General features: G+C 43.6%; 1 pseudogene; it reads right to left on the bottom strand.

The window, feature by feature from the left end:
• Positions 1–9,614: 9,614 nt before the first annotated feature.
• On the bottom strand, positions 9,615–20,838 carry LOC115308513 (annotated as a pseudogene).
• Between the last annotated feature and the right edge of the window lie 476 nt (positions 20,839–21,314).

The following is a 21,314-nucleotide window of genomic DNA, read 5'->3' as shown; positions in this document are numbered from 1 at the left end:
AATGTTTTAAAGGTAAGTCCAGATATAACGAACTACTGATAGAACGACCACTTTTTGCGGAACTATCACGTTCGTTATAAGTAGGGCTCCGTGTTTTCGGATAAATCCGAAAAACTCCGAAAAACACCCGCCGGTAAAATTTTGGTCAATTTATTGGATAAACTCCGAATATTTATGTGTAAATGCCACTCCTTACCCCCGGCAAAAGAAGAAAGTAAAATACTTTTTTTTTTTTTTTTTTTACAGTTTGATCAGCACAGAGCCAATGATCCTGGGAAAATTCCACCATAATTATCTTTCAAATCTCGGACCGTTGTCAAAAGGGGTCTTGCCGCTTGTCTCTTTAAGGTTGATTCGGGGCAACAGGTTGTTTGTTGTACATTCGGGGCACGACAACAGCCACTCTTTTGGTTTCCAGTTTGGGCCATGCGATTTGTGATTTAGAGAAAGGAAAGGGTATGTCTTAGTAACAGTGAAAGCTATGGACCATAGGGCTTCCTAGCAACTACCTCCGATAGTTTATCGATTTTAAGGTATCGGTGTTTATTGAAGTGCCACTTGTGTGTGACTTTTGTCATGGATAAATTAGTATTGTCAATGCCAATGGCACCAACGCCAAATTGAACTGAAGATATTTCAATTGATACTAGCACGTTTTATTTTTTATCTGGCATTACCATTACATTCAATGATTTATTTATTTATTTTTAATAGGAAACATAGCAAAACTAAACTCCGAATTTCGGAAAATTGGGAATCAGAAAATTATAAACTCCGAATCTTCGGCAAAAAATAAACTCCGATAAACACCCTTCGATTTTGACGAAAAATAAACTCCGAAAACACGGAGCGCTAGTTATAAGTGAGTTTGAGTGTACACACAGCGTCTTTCAAGTCAAGGTATGATATTTTTGTTACCTTTGTGACCACAAGGCACGACAAGCGGTAACGATTTGTTCATTTTGCTGCCGATCTCCTTCCGCTTGGTAGCACGGGCGCATAGCCATTGACGAGCGCTTGGCTGGTGCTTTGTGCGCGAATACTGGGAACAAAATCTGGGTGGTACCGATCAAACGACAGTTTCCCTACAGATAAGCAAGCCTCAGGACAAAGATTGAAATGGAAGCCACACTTGCCTTCAAGAAAGTGCTTGCTGCAGAAACAGTCATCTGCGCAAGGCGACCATTCTTTTCGATCCACGGATATTATCCACTTTTTGCGCCTTTGAGAGTCCGCCTGGAACTTATGGAAACTCACTCTGCTACTTTTGCTGTACCTTTCGGTTAAAACAGACGGCTCCGCAGCTTTGTGGCATGTCAAAACGCTATGACGTCAAACCCGTGTGTCGGTCTATGGGATTAATGCAAATGTAATCAATCATAAGGTGAACAAGAAAACGTACACAACCCTAATAAAAATATAGTGCTTCTAAAAGTTTAAAGCCTTGTTTACATGAAAGCGACTTCAGCGCATCGACTCCACTCGTTCTTCGAACGAAGCCGACGCGGCAACGTTTACATGAATGCGCACCAAGCCCTACACGAAGGTGGCGCCACGCCGTGTCAAAGCGCGAAGTTATGCACTTCCGGAACCAGCCGCACCGCGTTTTCTGGTGCATCGCACGTGGAGGCCTTTGGACGCATTCAGTGAACGTAAAGATCGTGCCTGCTGTCTTCGGTGCCGCGGAAGAGGTTACGAGACGGAAGAAACATCAAAACCCAAGCGTTTAGGGCTCCAGCCGGGCCGCCGGGTCACTCTGGACCAGAGGCGACGTGTGTGTGCACGCTTTGAGGAAGCCTCCGCGCTTCGCCGCGCCAGACTTCGCCGATCGCGACCGGACCAACCGGACCCCGAGTCCGAAAGGCTCCTGCGCAGACAGGAACGGCACCGAGGTAGGAGCTGCTCGTTCTGCGCTATCATGCAGTGCTCTGCAGTGCTCAGAGCTCTCGGTGCCGTTCGTGCTTGCGCTGAAGCCTTTGGGACCCCTTCGGACGCGCAAGTCGTACTTCGCAAGGCTTGGACGGCGGCCGCCCTCACTGAGCAGCTCCGCTATCTTCCACTTACTTATGATGGAAATAAAAGCTGGCGTTTGTTCTCGGGAAAAAATTGCGGGCGACCATACGGGACCGCTATCCCCGTATGGCCGCCGCCATGTTCTCAGCTGTTCACTCGCTCCCGCAGCGAGCGCCTTCCCATAATCCTCCCCGTTCCAAAATGCAATGCGACCTCCGTTTACATGGGCTGAATGAATGCGCACTCGCCATCTCGATCCACCTCTGTCTGGCGGCTTAGGATTATAGAACTGGATTCGATGCGACTAAGTCGCATTCATGTAAACGCGGCTTAGGATTATATGTTTACACTCGGAATTAGTTCAAGTAATAATGTGGCAGAATATTTTTGGCACTTTTTTTTTCTGTGATCTGTCTAGAGCCCTTCATAAGCACAACAAAACATCAGCAAAAATATTTTTAACCAATCACTTTATTTCAGGCCGTCCACAACCAGGGAGCTCCATTGACCAACTGCTGGGCGTTTATCGACGGAATTGCCAGGGCCTTGTGTCGGCCAACGTAGCACCAGCGTAAGTTTTCTCGGGGCACAAAAGGTATCATTGCACAAAGTACCAAGCAGTCACGTGCCCCAATGGCATCATTGCCAGGCCGGATGGACCATATGAGGGGTGAAGGCACGACGTGGGGGAGGATTTTCTACCACTGTTTTAGTTCCACTCATTGTGGCTTTCTGTGGAACTGACATTTTTAGGACATGGGTAGTTTAAAGGTCATTTAATATGTTTGTGTGCCAGTACAAAGAATGTGACAATATTTAAGTGAAATTTTATTAACTAATACTTCTACATTACGAAAGGGATACAACACAATGAACTCCCTAGAAAGCACAGAGAAAAATCATCAACACTTAGTGACACAACGTCCATGTGTTGCGGTGGAATCATCAGTTATGTTGGGAAGAATTTTAAATAACAAATCTTAGAGGAGTGTGAATGGGCAGTGTGCATATTTATTTATTTATTTAAATGCCCTCAGGGGCCAATCGGCACTGAAGAGGGGAGTAACAAAATAACACCCAAAAAGAAGCAAAAGGGCAGAGTACATAAGGTATCACGGTGGCTCAGGACAGTAAAAGAGTTTATAGCATTTTTAAACATTTCCATATCAACAATATATATATTAGAAAACAGGCTATCCAGGCAAACTCATTAGGATCAATACATACTTTAAGTTTTAATAGGAGCAAACTGTGAGGAACTTTATCAAAAGCCTTGCATCTACAAAAACACAGTCAACTTGGGACCCACAGTCAAGAACATACTGAAGATTGTTAGTAAATAACCAAAGCTGTGTCTCACAGGAGTAAAATTTGTGGAAACCATGTTGACCTTTGTTAAAGAAAGAATTTGATTCCAGGAAATTAACCAGTTAGGAGTATATTATATGCTCTAGTAATTTGCGTGGTATTAGCCCCGAGAGCGAACACTAGCGTCGCTGCGGTTGCTGCGCCCTGATTGAGTGAGGTGTACCGTGATGTCTGCGGAAGGACTCTGCTTCGTGATCTCGCATCCGGCTCGCTCCCCTGCCCCGATTTGGCCGTTGCATGCCGCAAGCACATCGAGGAGCGGGACCTCGTTTACCCGGTGTACAAGGCTCTGGGCTAGGGATCAGTGGTGAGGGTGCAGGCTAGCTGGTGTAAATTGAGCATAGTTGTAAACCCGAGACAGGGATACGGACAAGCGACAAACACAGAATGACACGTGTCGTTCTGCGTTTGTCCCTTGGCCGTATCCCCAATCTCGGGTTTACAACTATACCAGGGGTGGCCAAGCTCCCCCACCCCCTTACCCTCCGTCCCCAGCCTCCCTTCCGGTCACACGAGGGCTTCCCTAAAAAGACAAATGGAACACGTTTTAAATCAAAAGGCAGGTTGCAGTTTGGTAGTCTTGTTGGACTGCTTTTTACTCGGAATGATTGAAAGTAGTTCGAGTTTCGTTTATTGCTCTGGACAAAAGTTTGCACCCCCCCCACCCCCTTTGCGGCTCTTGGAAGTTGTGTGCTTTTGTTGCAGCTCTTAGGCATGGTCAGCCTGGCCACCCCTGAACTATACGCTGGGCTAGGCCGATACCATTGTGCTTCCGTAGCTTTTCTAAGCGTGCTTGTCCCTTTTACTTTTATAATTTGGTTACAAATCCGGCCGAAACCTGTCGGCGGAGGGAATTCCACCGATGAACCTCCCTGCTGGTCCACACAACATAAGGCAATCGTGCGAGGGGCTGGTGAAGTGGGGGTATGTTTCAGGCGCTGGAATTCTGTTCCTTGCATGTTCATGATCTAGGAGAATACTACATCCCGCTTTGCTGGCATTTCAAAAGGCATTTATATCAAAGGCCTTTGGGCGGTCGGCAAATTAGCTTGCGACCCCGACTCTGTGCGTGCAGTTCTGCATGCGCTGGTACTGAACTGCCACAAATACAGTACACTCCCTTTAAACTTAACTCGAGGGGGACAGTGAAATCTGTTTTATATAAGGGGGCATGGTTCTTTAGACCAATAAATCACCAACAAATCGATTTTTGGAAAATAGCATTTTTGGATTCCACATGCTCTCCTAATCTGCCAAGTTTCCTATCTCATATTTCAGCCATAATATTCATTTAAAGACATTTAGGGCACCTGATTTTGCACCCATGTTGATTCTAAAATGATGCCTATTGTCATAAAAACAAAGGAGGTTGTTTTTCTCGTTATATAATTAAATAATGAACCCAGTTTTTGGCCATAAATAGTGGCTTTTATTAGATTTGGTCCAGAAACATATAGACCGACACGCTGTTTACAAACAAGCCCGCGTTTGCCCACACCAGGTGTGGGCACTGCGCACGCGCAGAAACCGAATTCGAGTGAACTGAAGCGTCTGCGTATGCGCAGTGCCGTCGACAGCGCCACCGCAGCTGCGTGACGTCAGGGACGCGTGTTGGTTTATAGGGACAGCTTTCGCTGCCCACGTCCCCCCTTAAGGGTCACAACTCCCAAGAAAGCTGTGCAAGGTTGTCTGCTTCAGCTTGGCGTGGCACTGCTTCACCAAGTAGGCATTCATCTTGTTTAGGCTGCATACACGCTCCAAGCAGCCCTCTATCTGGAAGTGGCGCTGGAGTATGTCTACTGCATGGCTTGCCTCTGTAGTCTAAGGCAGTGGTGGACGTCCATTGTCAATCTCCCCTTCACTCTCATCACCGGTGCCATCTTCAACTTTCTTAGTATATCTGCTAAAGTGTCCTCACGGCAGGTAACAACGTCGTCATCAAGAGCTTCATAATCGTCCATTGTCTCAGTGCCAGTGCCGTATACCTCAGCCACCAAACCAAACACAGCACGCGCTTCAGCACTGTCAGCATCCGACTCCTCTTGGTCCGTGGCCACTTCCTTAGAGAAGCCTGCATGCCCAAAGCATCTTTGAATTGTCGTAGACGCAACTTCATCCCACGATTGGGCCGAGATGTGGATGGCAGAAAGGAGGTCCTTTGTCCCTATTCATGCACACATCATCCTTTTCAGAACGTGGTGACAGTAAAACACCTTCAAATTTCGAATAACACCCTCATCCTGTTGGCTGGAGTATGGCTGTTACATTGGGAGGGAGGAACTCCAGGTGAATGGAAATGCAGATTGCGCACTTCACCATGTGCTGGGCAATTGTCCACAATAAACACAACTTTTCTGGTAAACTCGGCATCCCTCTCCCTCAACCAGCTTTCGAAAATTTCCCGAGTCATCCAGGCCTTGGTATTTGCGTCATACAATACCGGCAGTTCAGACCATCAGCAGCATATGGATTGTGTGAGACGTAAGTCTATATCGATGCTCCTGCAATTTTGGTCATATATATCTTCATTTTCATATACAAGCTGTGATTCATGCGTTGCCTGCCCTGTCAGCCATGCCGGAAATGTTGGTTGAAGTTTCGCCTGCAGCTAGAGGCCACACCTCAATAAAGCCACATATGAAAATTTACACTTGCTACAAAAAGCAAGCAGAAAAATATTTAACTAGAAACAAGCGCGCTGACAGCTAACGTCGTCACAGTCTCCACAGGGTGAGTGGGGTGAGTCAGAAAAATTGCGTCCTCACCCTGACGTCACCCCGGTTTGCATGGAAGTTTGCGTGGCGTCCGGAGGCGCCACACAAACTTCTCGGTGCTAATGCTGGTAAGCGAGATTGGACGATAGCGGGGGAATGCTTATCACTTCTTTTGTGCAATGGAATCACTCTGGCTACTTTCCAATCGTCGGGTAAAATGCCAAGTTCAAGCAACTGAGAGGTTTAGAAAATATAATAGATGAGTACATAATTGAGTTTTTCAAGAACTTTGAGTTAATATCAGGACCAGCTGAAGAAGAACAGTTTTAGATTTTCTATTAGTTTAACAATTTGAGTGGGGTTAATTACAACGTGGTCCATAGCTATAAAATCATTCCTGTAGGAAGCAAAATAGCACAGACATAATGTCACGAAAAAAAAATTTACACATTTTTTTTATTGCAAAAATAAACTATAGGCATCGCCGAACGCTCATTCTCCGCCCAAAGGTCGCGCTAGAGGTCACAACCAGATGCCAAAGTGTCAGCCCGACTCGATAATTTAATCAAAAGTTATAAGTGATTTTCTGAAAATTTCAATGGGAAATGGTGCCTATTTTTGCCTGTTTTCGGTTTCTGGTGCCCATAGAGCCCCATGTATTTGAAAACTGTGTCGGTTGCCATTTTCCCATTGAAATGTTCAGAAAATCACTTATAACTTTTGATTAAGTTATCCAGTCGGGCGGAAACTTGGGCATCTGGTTGTGACCTCTAGCGCTACCTTTGGGCGGAGAATGAGCGTTCAACGATGCCTAGTTTATTTTTGCGGTAAAGAAAAAACTCTGCAAATTTTTTTTGTGACCCCTTATACATCACTAGGGATCGCACTACCGTCAACACTGAGTGAAGTAGACGTCTTTACTGTTAACAGTGTTCCAAAATTGTTTAGGACTAGCGGCTAATAATATCGGCAAAGTGATATTAACCCTTTGCCTATACCGCAAAAATTTTGAAAAAAAAGAAGACGATTTGAAAATATAAATTGTTTTTATGTGCCCTATAAATTTAATATGCAATACAAAGGCCAAGAACAAATGCCAAAATGTTTATTATATAAGAAATCTTTGAACACGCAGCGAAAGAAAAAGGGACTAAAGTTCCGCTTCATTGCATTACCGCAGACAGTTCACATCACCTCGCACATGGACGTTCAGGCCGGGCGTAGCAGTACTGCAGACAGTTCACATCACATTGCACGCAAAGTGAACGCAAAGCGTGGAGGGGCTGAAGGGGGATTTTCTACATTGATTCTAGTCCATCCCGACACGCCGACTCAATGTCTTCATCGAAATCAGAGTCGTCTGAGCTCAAACCCAATAACTCAGTTGCATTTCTCTCGCTGTTCGATAAAAAATTCATTTCCTCGTCTTCTGAATCTCAAGAGACGTCGGAATACCTTCGTTTTCGCCCCAATTTTGAGGCAAGATCGTCACTATGAACGCAGCGACCAGAAGTTGACGTTGCCATTTTTAATCCCCTGTTGCCTGTATTGAAACAATTTTCTGCCAAATTCAGAAATTTATCAAGCTTTTATTTTCCATGAAGCGCCATCTATCCACGGCAAAGTTCACGAGAAACACGTGGACTAGCCCAGTTCGTTTATGGTAGCTTATTGGAGCCCGAATCAACGTGGACGAGCCCAGCTCGTCCTCGAGGGGGAGTGGTACAAACAGTTAGAATGAACTCAGGTCGTCCATGGCAGGGAAAGGGTTAAAGAAAGCATGTTTGGCACTTTGAATAGCAGATTTTTACTCTACAATAGCGTCGTGATAGGCTGACCAGCGATTCGGTTTGTTGGATGACTTAGTGGCCCTAAACAAACACTTTTTTTTATTGAAAAGGCGCTTGAAGTTACCAAGGAGAATGAGTGTGGGACGTTATCGATCAGAGTGGAATGTAAGCATCCGTGAGTGATTTGACAATATTTTTAAAAAGGTTCCAATTTTCTTGAACTGATCGTTGTGAAAAAGAAAAAACAATCATCCATAAAGAAAGCGAGTTCATTGCTAATGGCGTCAAAATCCGCTTTTTTATAATTGCAAATGAATTTGATTCCTTTTGAGGGAGTAGGCACAGGTAAATTTAAGGTCATGTGTAACATACAATGATTGCTGAGCTCAGGAAGATGAGAAGTTTCAGAAACAAGATTGGGTGGGAAGTTAACACTAGGTCAAGCAAACTGGCAATTGTGGCTGTAACAGGTGTTGGCTTTGTGACGAGCTGAGTTAGGTTGAAATCAATTCATACACTTAGAAAATCAAGACATTCTAAGAATTGGGGGCAACAGTTGGACACACACCAGTCCACGCAATGCTAGGATAGTTAAAATCTCCCAAGACACAGACGGGAGTGTCAGGAAACCTGGTTAAAATCAAATTAAGAATGTTTTGTAGCTCATTGGGGAAGGTAGAATGATTAGGCAGTCTATAACTAACAAAAAACTATACATTTATTGTTTGCACTAACGCATACACAAAGGAACTCAAGATTAGTTGAAGTGTTCACACAGAAAGATGTTGTGCTCTCAGATACAGCAATTAACACACCTCCACCGGATTTGAAATCCCTATCGTAGCGATACACATTAAAACGCTTACCACACGTAAAAATTTCGCTGTGGCATATTTTAGCAGTGAGCCACATTTCTGTGAGAATTACTACCGTATTTACTCGATTCTAAGCCGGCATCAATTCTAGGCCGACCCCGCAAAAACGGCAAGGCCGAAAAAAAAAAAAAAATTCTCGATTCTAGGTTGACCAAAAAGTATAGGAAAAACACCATAAATTAAACACAGAACGGAATTTATCTGCAATGTACAGCACTATTTCGGTCACTTATCCGACGGCACGCTCACGGTTAATGTCCGCATTTTTCCTGATCATTCGTCGTCCTCACTCGTATCTTTGTCACTGTCCACTTCCCACAACGCGTGGTCATCCGTACCGTCCAGGGCATTCGAGATGCAACACTTTCGGAACGACTTTACTATCAGTTCCGCCGGGATGTCGTCCCATGCGGCCGCGATCCAGCTCGTGGTGCCTTCCCTTCCGCGGTCCTGAGAATGCCATTCTTGTTGCCACACATGCAAAGAGCTGACCACGCTGCTTTCTCCAGCGACGCACATTTTTTTCGTCCACGCCGAAGTCGCGCTGGGCTTGCAGGTTGGACGAGTGTTCAGCAGCCAAGACAACTTTCCTCTTAAAAGCTGCAAAGTAGTGGCATCGACTGGTCGATGCCATAGCGTCGAGTAGAGACGAACGTTCCGTGCGTTCCGTGGTACACAGCGTATCTTCCCGAAGCGATGTAGACAAGATGGCGTCCCGCGGTCATGGCGGAGCCGGATCCTCGTATCTAGGCCGACCCCCGAGTTTCGGATTTAATTTTTTTGGAAAAACTATCGGCCTAGATTCGAGTAAATACGGTAAATCAGCAGATGATTCTAAAGCAGCACTAAGTGCGTCACGGTTTTTTTATGACACTCCGTACATTAGTAAAAAAAATTGAAGTTCGTTGAACAGGTAGACGCGTTCCGTTATTGTTCTTAGTCTGCTGTGACGAAGATGTTTGTGCAGGGCTAGAAGAGGATGTATTAGTCAAAGCGCTCGGTACAGCCTCCTGATGACCCCCAAGCTCAACGGTGGTGTCAGTTTCCAAACAATGAACAAAGACTTTTTTGTCGACATAAAGCTCGGCATAAAGCTTATAACGCAAGCTAAAGACAACATTGAGAAACAAACCCTTGACAAACTCGATTAGCTTACGCCGTGCATGACGGGTTGCCGGCGAAAAGTCCTTGTTGACAAAAACACAGCTATTTTTTAGTACTGGTTTTGAATTCAAAATGTTATTTTGCGTCTTCAAGTTTGCAAATTTGGCAATTCACAGACGACAACAGCTAGCAGAGAAGGCACCTACCTATTCTGTGTGCCCGAGCAATACATTTTGCGTCAATCTGCAAGCTCATAGCACGAGACAAGACCACTCTTACCTTCTCCTCCTACTGAGCCCATGTTTCACGATCGGAATCTTTGATTCCATGAAAGATTAAGTTATCTTTCCTGTTTCTATTTTCTAATTTGTCAAGGCACTAGCACAGAAGAGCATTTTCTTTCCTAGCTTCATTGTCAATGTGCTGCGTGACTTGAAGTTCGCTCTCCCATTCGTCAAGCTTCAATGCTTTTGTTTCTACATTGACGAGTCTTTTATTCACGTCAGCAAGTTTATTTTCCATCTACTGCTGTTTTTTTCTTTACTTTCTCAGTGGAGCTGATTAAAGGATTAGCCTCGTCGAAGGTCGCGGCGAGCGATCGACACAAAGGATGGTTCGCTACGGGGCTGACGGCGAGTGTAGCAGCCGAGGGGACAGGTTTTGTTGACTAAAAATGACACGAGAGATGGTGTCATTTTAGTTCCCGTAACCCCATCGGCTTGCTCTGTTTGTCCTTACTCGGTTTGTCAGTTACGGAAGCCGTATGACAACATTACTAAAACTACTCAGTTGGGAAACTGCCATAGAGCCTGTTCTGAAAAAGTGGCGCCGATACTTATCCCAGTACTGAGCTAATGGCAATCGCAACGCTGCCATTTTTCCTGCAGTGGCCACTCCATGAACTGCGTCGCTGGCGGAAGGGCTGGTGGCGCCATCTTGCAGGGCAATCTTGCAGTAGCCATATAAAGCAACTTTCATGTTTCAACTCGTCACTAAAGGGTGGCGCTGTTGTCGTTTTAGCTCGGTCTCGGTGGAAGGCCCAGGTTCCAAGGGCGGGTTTCCCAACTAAGTATTTTATGAAAAAACGGTTAAAGTGCAGGCGAGCTGGTGGATATTTACCATGATGGAACTTAACCCGAGACTGGGGTAGAAACAGAAGCTTAAAAGTAGAAGGGACAGAGACAAGTGAAGAAGAGAACGTCTCACACGCAGCTAAAAGATTTATTTAGTCCCACATCGTTATATACTCACAACCACAAGGTCACCCAAACACTCAACACGCCCCTTTCAAAGGCACAACACACCAGGAAAAAAAAAAAAAAAGGATCTAAAGACAACAATGCAAAGGGACGCCCCCTCAAGCAATACTACGAACAGGGGCAAACCATCCACTTGTCCGGAAAGAAAAACTTTTCATTTTACCTTTCCTTCTCCTTTCTCTCTGTGTGTCACTGACATTACACCCACGAACCAACAAGACCCAAAACTTGAGTACAAAGACCAACGATGTCCGCGAACACAAAGAGAACTGGGAAGAATATCTCCAAACCGGAACGACAACCACAACAGACAAATACAGAAGGACTCACTATAAAAAGCGCAAAACCACTTCACCCTTAAAAAAAAAAAAAAAAGGAACTTGTTTACAGTCCTAAAATTGCTTTAGCATTGTTTCCCAACTGCAATGAAGCCTGACTTATACAATTACCGATTGATTTAATCCAAATGGTTTCCCTTACCAGTCTCTTACTGTCATTCACTTCTTTATGTATTATTTTCGTCTCTGACCACAAAGCAGTGCAGTTGTTACATTCATTTATGTGCTTAGCTAAGGATTAATGCTACTAATTCTGAAATAGCTAAGCACATAAATGAATGTAACAATTGCACTGCTTTGTGGTCAGAGACGGAAATAATACATAAATAAGTGAATGACAGTAAGAGACTGGTAAGGGAAACCATTCGGATTAAATCAATCGGTAATTGTATAAGTCAGGCTTCATTGCAGTTGGGAAACAATGCTAAAGCATTTTTAGGACTGTAAACAAGTTTCTTTTTTTTTTTTTTTTTTTAAGGGTGAAGTGGTTTTGCGCTTTTTAGAGTGAGTCCTTCTGTATCTGTCTGTTGTGGTTGTCGTTCCGGTTTGGAGATATTCTTCCCAGTTCTCTTTGTGTTCGCGGACATTGTTGGTCTTTGTACTCAAGTTTTAAGTCTTGTTGGTTCGTGGGTGTAGTGTCAGTGACACACAGAGAGAAAGGAGAAGGAAAGGAAAAATGAAAAGTTTTTCCTTTCCGGACAAGTGGATGGTTTGCCCCTGTTCGTAGTATTGCTTGAGGGGGCGTCCCTTTGCATTGTTGTCTTTATATCTTTTTTTTTTTTTTTTTTTTTTTTCTGGTGTGTTGTGTTTTTGAAAGGGGCGTGTTGAGTGTTTGGGTGACCTTGTGGTTGTGAGTATATAAGGATGTGGGACTAAATAAATCTTTTAGCTGCGTTTGAGACGTTCTCTTCTTCACTTGTCTCTGTCCCTTCTACTTTTAAGTTTCTGTTTCTACCCCAGTCTCGGGTTAAGTTCCATCATGGTAAGTATTTTAGTAAGGTGGCCGTGTGAGGATCTGGGTTAAGCTCGACATCTCGGCTCAGAAATAGCACCAAAGCACACAATGCATCCAAGCAATCAACTATACAACTACACAGCGCTTCTGGGCGGGGCAGCACTACAAGGCAACAATAATCAGATTTCACTTTTGAAAAATTTTGTCGGTTACCCACCTGCAGCAGAAACACCACGGGGTTAGATTGCGACCGCATTCTCTCAAAGCTGCCTCGCCCAATGGCTATGTCCGTGCTAAGGAGAGGGGCGGGTCGTGAAGGTTCCGACGATGTCGATGGTGTACTGTCCATGAGGAATGAACGCAGAAAAGTTTAGGTAAACTGAATAACGTTCCCTGAACAAGTCACGATTCACAAACGAAGTGAGATGTCGAGGCGGCCATCCTGGCAAGCTGGTCCGGCGAAGAAGTCCGCTGGCAGCACGTAAAAATTTGTAGCACAAACACCACGGGGTTAGATTGTGACTGTATTCTTTCGAAGCTGCCTCGCCCACTCTGAAGCAGGTGCACATTTAGTTATAATTTCGAGTCAGAATTAAAGCAAAAGAGAAATTGTAATTTTTTTTCAACTGAAATTAATCATGATTACATCCTGAACAGTATGTAACTGAAATGAAATTTTCCAGCATGCAAGCCATTCGTGTGCAGTTCTGGGATCAGTTAAATGATGGTGCCCCGCTAAAAGGGTTTATTGCATGTTCTGCTAACGATTTCTTCAGAGGAGGTTTGTCTGGATAGTGTTTGCGGTCCTCCAAAACTTCTCTAGTAATTTATGACATTTAATATGAGGAAAGTGACCCAATATTAACATGTAACATATCAGCCTAACATAAACATTGCACCCCTTGAAGGGGTTATGAATAGGCTCCTGTTGCATGCCGCCCGAGGAATCTCATGACAGATAGGAGAATTGAGCTTGTCGTAAGCGGGAAATTGCCTCAACTTCGGTATTCTAATCGTAAAAACATAATGACAGATACCATAGTACCGTGCTTCAAAAGCTTGCATCATCCCTATAATATAATTTAACTATAATATTGGTTATTCTGCAGACATCTTGAGGGAGAGTGGGTTGTACACAGACGTTGAGGTGCCCACGAACCCCAAGCCCTTTGTTCTTTACGGGGACCCCACCTACTCTCACCAAGAGCTGCTGTAATGGCCCTTTGGGAGCTTTGGAAGCCTCACCGTGGGGCAGGCAACGTACAATTACCAGATGAGCAGAGTTCGCCGATCATTTGAGTGGGGCTTTGGGATTATGGCCACTAAATTCACATTTCTTAATGTAAAAAAAAAAAAAAAAAATTGTTTCTTTAACAGTTTTTCATCATGTGCAAGCTGGGCGTAATGCTGACTAACTGCCACACCTGTTTGTACGAGAGTCAAACTTCAATGTTCTTTTCTGTTACTCCTCTAACACTGGAGGAGTACATGACCGTGTAACATATTTTGTACTGTCTTTTGAATACTCTAAGGCAATACTTAATTTCAGCATGATTTATTTAGACGCTACTACTGACAATGTACTACCCATACTCGGACCGAATCTGGCTTAAAATAGCGCTTACCTAAGTGAACATGTATATATTTTCCAAACTGACTTTCCAGTAACCTTGGATGACTTGACAAGCTGCTGTAGTTCTTTCTATGGCAGTGAAACTTGCACATATGATTTTTGTTTCACTTCTTCTATAGCACAGCAGGAGTTCTGTGTAATGTCTTTTGACATATTCAGTTTTATTATATGGAAATTGAGTCTTTTTGAACAGGATTTATTTCATTATTTTCTGCTATTGACATTGTACATAACTTCCAGATGATCTAATTTAGGTGCTGCTTACCATTGGCAGGTAGGACGTTTATTTAAGCTAAGAATATCAGAATCTTGGGTTAGCATGGGCAGCCCAGGCATGTTACTAGGAAGTGCAGTGCTTCTCCAGAATAGGAAAAGCCTGGTGGTTTTATGCGCTGATATTTGAAGAATTGTTTTGAACCAGACGCAAAATGCCTTGAGAAATGTATGTCTTGTTTGTCTGCAATATTTTGCAGCATTTGTTTACGTTGGTTGGTTATAGTTTGTGATGGAATCGCAAATCACAGGTGAAAAAAAAAAATTGGGCATAAAGATGAAATAATTGTTACCAGACCTCAACGACGTTCAATTTTAAATACCTTGATGGCCCTACAAGCATTGTCAGTCTAAATGTGGTAAGTGCTGCAGGATGCAAGTCCCCACATTAGTAGCAGTGCTGCATTTTTTCTTGATTTCCCACAATAGATATAAAGAATGTCCATAGGAGTTCAAACCAACTTCTGGCTGCCAGGAATATCCATGCAACTGATTGCCTTTTATTATGATGGAAGTACTTGCTGTGCCCTTTATGGTGGCTAGGAGTTTCACGAGTTGAACTGTCCTTCTGGTTGTATGGGTAAGGGCAATTATTTTTTGTCATGTTAATATACATAAGTATGTTTCCCTGAATGTTGTGCAATATGTGATTTACCTTATTACCTTGTGTTTAAAAGCAAGCTCACATATTTTTACTCTTTGATTGAGCCAAAGGACCTAGAAAGCAAGAGCAAAAACTGCAAAGACGTGTCTTTTCTTGCAAGCAAGAGAATCTATGATTAGTATGATATCTTTCTTTTGTATTTGCAATTCCTATGTTTTTTGGTTTTTGCTGGCTTAAAAATATCCTACATAAAAAGGAGTACTATCCAGATCCTCAGACAGATTGCTTTGATCAATTGGTGGTTGGCAGAACATAATTGAAACAGTGTTCTTCAATAAACCTGGGTTCAAAACATGTTTCCTTTCAAATTCACCCTTTTCATTTCTGTTTACCTTAGATGTGACAGAGAATATGCTATATACATGGCATAAATTTTGCCAGGCATATTTGTTCAAACTTGTTTGTCAAGTACCACAAATAGGAATAATTCCATGTGCCAAAACTTTTCCAGGAGGACATTTACGTCAGAAGTAAGCTTGAGCATGAGAACTTTAAAAGACTGCAGCAATAAGAGTAATTGTTGTCTTTTTTAAGACTGCCGCTAGAAGCACAGTACCACACATCCAGAGCCCTTTGGGACCACACTAAATGACGGTGACGAGAAATAGAACACACAAGCACACAATTATGATAAAGCTCGTTTGACTGTGCTCGTGAGAGGCACGTGCAATGCGTGTATATAATAAGGTACCTGCTTAGCACACTACATAGAAAAAAGCATACAGGGTCTTTAGCTTTGAATGGACAAACTACTGTTTTCTCCTGAGAGGATGGCTTTTTCCCTTGTGCATTGGGGTGAAACCGTTGAGTAAGTAATCTTCAAGCAAGGGGGGGGGGGGGGGGGAAGTGTTGAAATACGGGAAAAGGGGGTAAATGTTCATGCGTACTATTATTCACCCTTCTTCAAGCAAATAAATAGCTTTTCCAAAACCATGAGTTTCAGGAATCAGGTGGACATCTATTTCTATATTTCTTTCCCTATCGCATTCGTCACATCACACTATTAGAGAAAAGACATATTTTCAATGTGACCACAGCATGCTAACAAGTTGTATGCAGCTCTGTGGCAAATCCAGATGAGTGGGCATGAGGTTCTTTGCGACATCATCGGCTTTTCTTTAGGCTTTATTTTGGGCTTATGCCAAGAATGTGATTAAGTGTCCTACCAATACTGGATGAGGCTATGAATTCACCCATAATAAAAATAGTGAAACCCCACTTAAAATCCGGTAAGAAATGGATCCGTTATCACAATATTTTACTCCTTCACTTAAAAATATCCCAGTCTACAGCATTTGTTTTTTTGCATGAGTAGTTTGGCTTTGGGTTGTTGCTGACATGAGATTCTAACAAGTATCACTGCATGTTGCACTGCTATCAGGATGCTTAAACAAAGTTTGGGCACAGGGGAGCTGTTGATTAAACTAATACACAATGTACTTTTTTTAGTCACCAAAAACATTTTGACGCCTCCTTAGTGGTGCAGTTATCAAAACAATGTTAGCAACTCACTTTCTAAATTTATGCTCTTTATAAAAAATATCTAGCCTAGCATTCCCTCAAATCTGTTCTAAATGATTATATATGTCAATTAAGGTGTATCATGGGTGCTGTGTAATATAAACCGAAAGGTTAAAACAAAGAATAAAGTCTACTAGACCTGCAAGGAACGCACAAGTATACATGACTTAGTAGTGTGGGTGAATCAATTATAAAATTAACAATTTTATACGGAAACGTCCATCCCCGGAATGTTCTCCTGTTGTGCTATGTGTCCAATCTCACGAGATCACAGATCCTTTCGTAACTTTAGAAAGATTTTGGCTGAAAATAACAATCAAACAATAAACAAATGTCAGCCCTGAGACTAGGGGAAATGAGGGATGACATGACACAGAAGTCTCGATTTAAACTTCTTTGTTGTGCTCCCTCGTTTCCTCTGGTCCCAGGGTTTTAGCCTACTAAGGACGCTTGATGTGCGTGAACTGTAGCATGTACATACTCGTTTTGAGCTCCATGTAACACCATGTTGGTGGTGGCTTTTTCTGTCTGTTGTATAAAATAGGTTGCATATACTACTGTGGCATAATATTGTTTTTTTTTGTTCAATTTTGAAGGTATTGTGATTTTTTATAACTCAATTTAATCGCAGCAAAACTGTATTTATTGCATTTCTCGCGTAAGTATTTTTGTGCAGACTGACTATTAGGGGCCCAGATATATACCTGAACATAGAGGCTCTCATGCCATACCGTTTTAATGAAATTAGATTACGTACAAGCTCATTTGAGACAAGAATATGTTGTGGCTTTTATTGCATGTCAAATAGAGAGATAGTATTGTTCCACCACATGCAAGCGTGGTATAAAGGAAGGCTGCAATTTTATCCTTAGATATGTTGCGGGAATGTGTACGGCATGCAGCTGTTAGAGTATTAGTATAGCCTGATGCTCTATTTGTTCCACATGCTGGCATAGCAGCATCATGTCACTATTCGGGGGTTTTGCACCTGCTCTGTCTTGTAAGTCATGTGGCTCTTTCATTTAATTTGGGAAACCATATGCATGTTCCATTTGTTAGTAGTGTGCTTTGAAAAAAGTAACATGTTATTCTAGAGGCAGCAAGGGCAGCCAGTGGGACCATGCGTGAAGTAGGGGGAGCTATGAACACCTGCTCGATCCCATCAGTGAACACCAGCTCTCTCAGAAGTGATACCACTATTGTTGCCTTTGCCTAATCATAATGAGGCATAATTGATCACGTAAGAGACATACGTGCACTTGGGTCCTCTCACAGGCAGTGGAATGCTGCATCCATCACCAAGTATGTTCAACCATGTTTGGACATCAGCAATAATGGCCAGCACCACTTCTTGCAAAGCTGCTGTTCACCAATGTAATTTAAGAGGCTTTTGCAGTGCACCGTGTAGTTTAGGTGACCTGATGTCCTGCTTTGGCTAGGGCAGTCCTGTTTTAGCAGTTTACTTGTGCCGTCTTGTCATTTTGTTTCAATGTAGCCACTTGTCAAGTTTCTGAGGAAATTTTCATAATTACGAATTCAGTACTAAGCAAGTGGAAGAAAATCTAAATCATTTGTGGTCAACGTACATTGCACAGTGCACAATATTTACACGCAGAAGACAGGCACACAAAAAAAAAAAAAAACACATACACTACGCTAACAACTCAGGTTTGTATTTTTTCTTCCTCTGATCATATTCTTTCTGTTAAACAAAATATTAGAGGAAATTGTATGGTAAGAATCTAAGTGTAAAATTGATGAAAAATAATAAATAATAAAATTAATAAAAAATGCTATGCTTGAAATAAACAAACTAAAAATAAAACAGTCATACCTTTCATCTTGCAGGGGTGTGACATCTGCGCTAATTGCGCCATTTTGATACAAACCCATTTTCTGTGCCTAGTTACGCCAAAGACGCGAAATCGGTCGAAATTGTGCCGCACTGCGCCAAAGTAACTCAAAAACTAAAAAAGTTTGTGGTGACGCTAGATTTAGCGGGAAACGAGCTTGGTTAGCAACATCCAGTATCGTTGTAGTATAAAGTACACCGCACGGTTACAGGGTGGCGCAAGAAACCACCGGATTCGAAGATTTCAGCTGTAGTACTCTTCTCTACGTGTGATACATGGTCGTTTCCCGATTATCCTAATATTTTCCGCTGTCATTTGTGAGTGCATGCTATCGTGTGCTGTCACGTGGTCTTGCTGTCTAGCCGCGGGAGGTATGACGCACAGGCTAATAAGATGAGCAAGTATTTCTTTCGTTTTGAGAGTAAACCTTTTCTTAAAAGTGCTATTGAGCGCCTCCATTGTGTAATTTTTCATTCGTGTCCGTAATCTTCTCGTCAAAATGGACGGCGCCATCGCCATGAGTACTTCCGGTTATCCCACACGCGCTTCCAGTGCGTGAACAATCGAATGAATCGGTCACACGCCCGTATTTAGCATGTATGTGCTGCTCATAGTTTTTCGACCAATTCTCCATTTACCTTGAGACTCGCTTATGTGGGGAGTTTTTCCTATCTGCATGGGTGCTTTGTATGAGCATCCTATCGATGTCTGGTTGTATTAAACTGTGCTTCCCTGTTCATGCTCTCGAATCACCTGCTTTAAAAAGTCTTGCGCTACAATTGCGCTTGGGCACCAGTTCGTATAAGCTCGAGGTACCTGGTGCTCACCTAACTCTGCAGCAAGCCTGTTTCTTGTCCTCATCTAAGCGCATCAAACTCGGGTTTGCCTTTTCCGGTTTTTTTTTGTTCTTTTATATTTATCTTGGTGCGTATCAGCGCTGATAACTTATTGGAACCCTGGTAGAAAAAATAACAATTAAAAAAGAAAGATCAGATTTATGTGATTTAAATCGGATTTTTTATGATTTAAATTGCTGATAAGCTGCTCTAACACTGCTCCTAATCTGCTCCAGGCTGTAGACTTTTCCGCTCCGAAGTTGCTCCAAGATGCATAAACTGCTGCTCCAAAACGAGAATTTTGTGCTCGTAAGCTGCTCCAAAAACCAGATTTTTCTGCTCCAAAAATTACTCCAAAACCTGTTTCACTTGCCTGACCCCTGATCTTGTCACAATATAGTCCCTTTCTTCCTGTGATAATGCTAGAGAGGGGGTGCTGACTCATGCTTCTTCTAACCTAGCTATCTTCTCAGCCTCAATAATTTCCCTTGATGGATGGTTGCCACTCCAGCTGATGACAATGCAGTTGATCATGTCTGCCAAGCAGCCGCGGTCTCTGTGATGGATCCCCAAGTATCTGGAGAAGACTGTAGATGGTGTATCAATGTTCACGCAATCTGTCATTGTGACATCTGCCGGTTCGCCCTAATACTGCTTTCCACATGACAGGGGAATTGAATACAGCACTCATTCTTTAAATGGAACAAATTGGTTCTTGAGCTGTTTCGTACAACTTAAGACCTGGTTTGACGAAGAAGAATTCACCTTTCTGCACAAACTGGAAAGCTTGTATGGAGCAGAGAACACCACATTGATGGTTATGCGGTTGCCAATTTTTAGACCGTGAGAGATATTGTGGATGTATGGCACTACGACAGGCCTTTGAGTTTTGTTGCATGCCTTGCGTTGAGTTACTTCCCCCTTCTCGATGGTCTTGAGGAGTCTCTCCAGAACAGAGGTTAATAAGGGAATCGGGTATCCCGCTGCTTGCAGCCTTTCGACTTGTGCCTCAAAGCTTATTTTACCGAATGCAGGCATGACTTAGAAAGAAACTGTGCAATACTCTGGTTCACTGTGCTCCTCTTTCCTAACTTAAAATGTGCCGATTGGTACGGGAGGAGTGGTTTCTTCCGTCTTGGCTCCCCGGACCAACAAATGTGATTTGATGACAGAAAGAGCCAGTAATGTTTCGTTCCACAGAAAGTCAAACAAAGCATTTTTTTTTTTGCAAACCCTTGGCTAACTGGACTCCGTTTGTGTCTCGCACCTGTCGCCTTCCGGTTTTTGTACCGTCAGGCGCATCGCCCCCCGGAGGTGCTCCCCCTTTGGTCAGTTTGGGACCAGAGTGTGAGAGTGACGGTGAGGGAGCGTCTGCGGGGTTCATCAAGGTGGAGACCCATCGGGCCCATAAGCCTTTATTTATGAACAACAAAGACAATGCAGTGGCAAGCTTCCACGGCAAGTTTCTGCCATGGCCTCTGGTGATGGCCATGGTCACCGCCTTGTCGGTGAGGAGCAGCATGTTCTGTGGGGCGACCAGGGCCGCAATGCAAAGGGGCTTCGCCTCCCGTACGTAGATGTCGCTGGCAGGTGCGGTGATGATTGCCAAGTAGCCATACAATATGGCCAGTCCGATGCCCATGCTACCTGCATCGGATGCCAATGTGTTTGTGGGGGGGCCGGATGCGCCAGGGCACGCGGTGTGGAAGTGCCATCCAGAACTTCTGCAGCATGTCGGTGTAGTCTTGCGGTAGTGGTGTTCCAGTTGCCACAAGTTGAAAGAAAGGGTTGAGAAGAACGTGATACTGACATCTGTACAACGAAAACTAAAACACAAGGTGGCCTACATATCTCTTGACTGTCTTCTGTGGAAGGGGAGTCTTCAACTGGTCGAGGATCCTGGTGAGGTTTCTTTTTCGTGGTCCGGTGTGGCCGATCATCTTGGGATTCCAAGAGGAGCCCAAGAAACTTAATGGAACGCTGCGGTTCCTGTTGGGCAGGGTTCTCCCCACGGTGGGCGGCAGTGGCTTTGCCGCCCACCGCTCAATTATGCCGCAGGATGACGATGCGATTTTTTCTGCGCACATGGCTGCAGCCCGTCGTACTCGGCAGGCCCAC

Source organism: Ixodes scapularis, unplaced genomic scaffold (genome assembly GCF_016920785.2).
Source record: "Ixodes scapularis isolate PalLabHiFi unplaced genomic scaffold, ASM1692078v2 PGA_scaffold1__304_contigs__length_218370807, whole genome shotgun sequence".
Taxonomy (NCBI): Eukaryota; Metazoa; Arthropoda; class Arachnida; order Ixodida; family Ixodidae; genus Ixodes; species Ixodes scapularis.
This window is presented reverse-complemented; position numbering and strand designations above follow the sequence as displayed.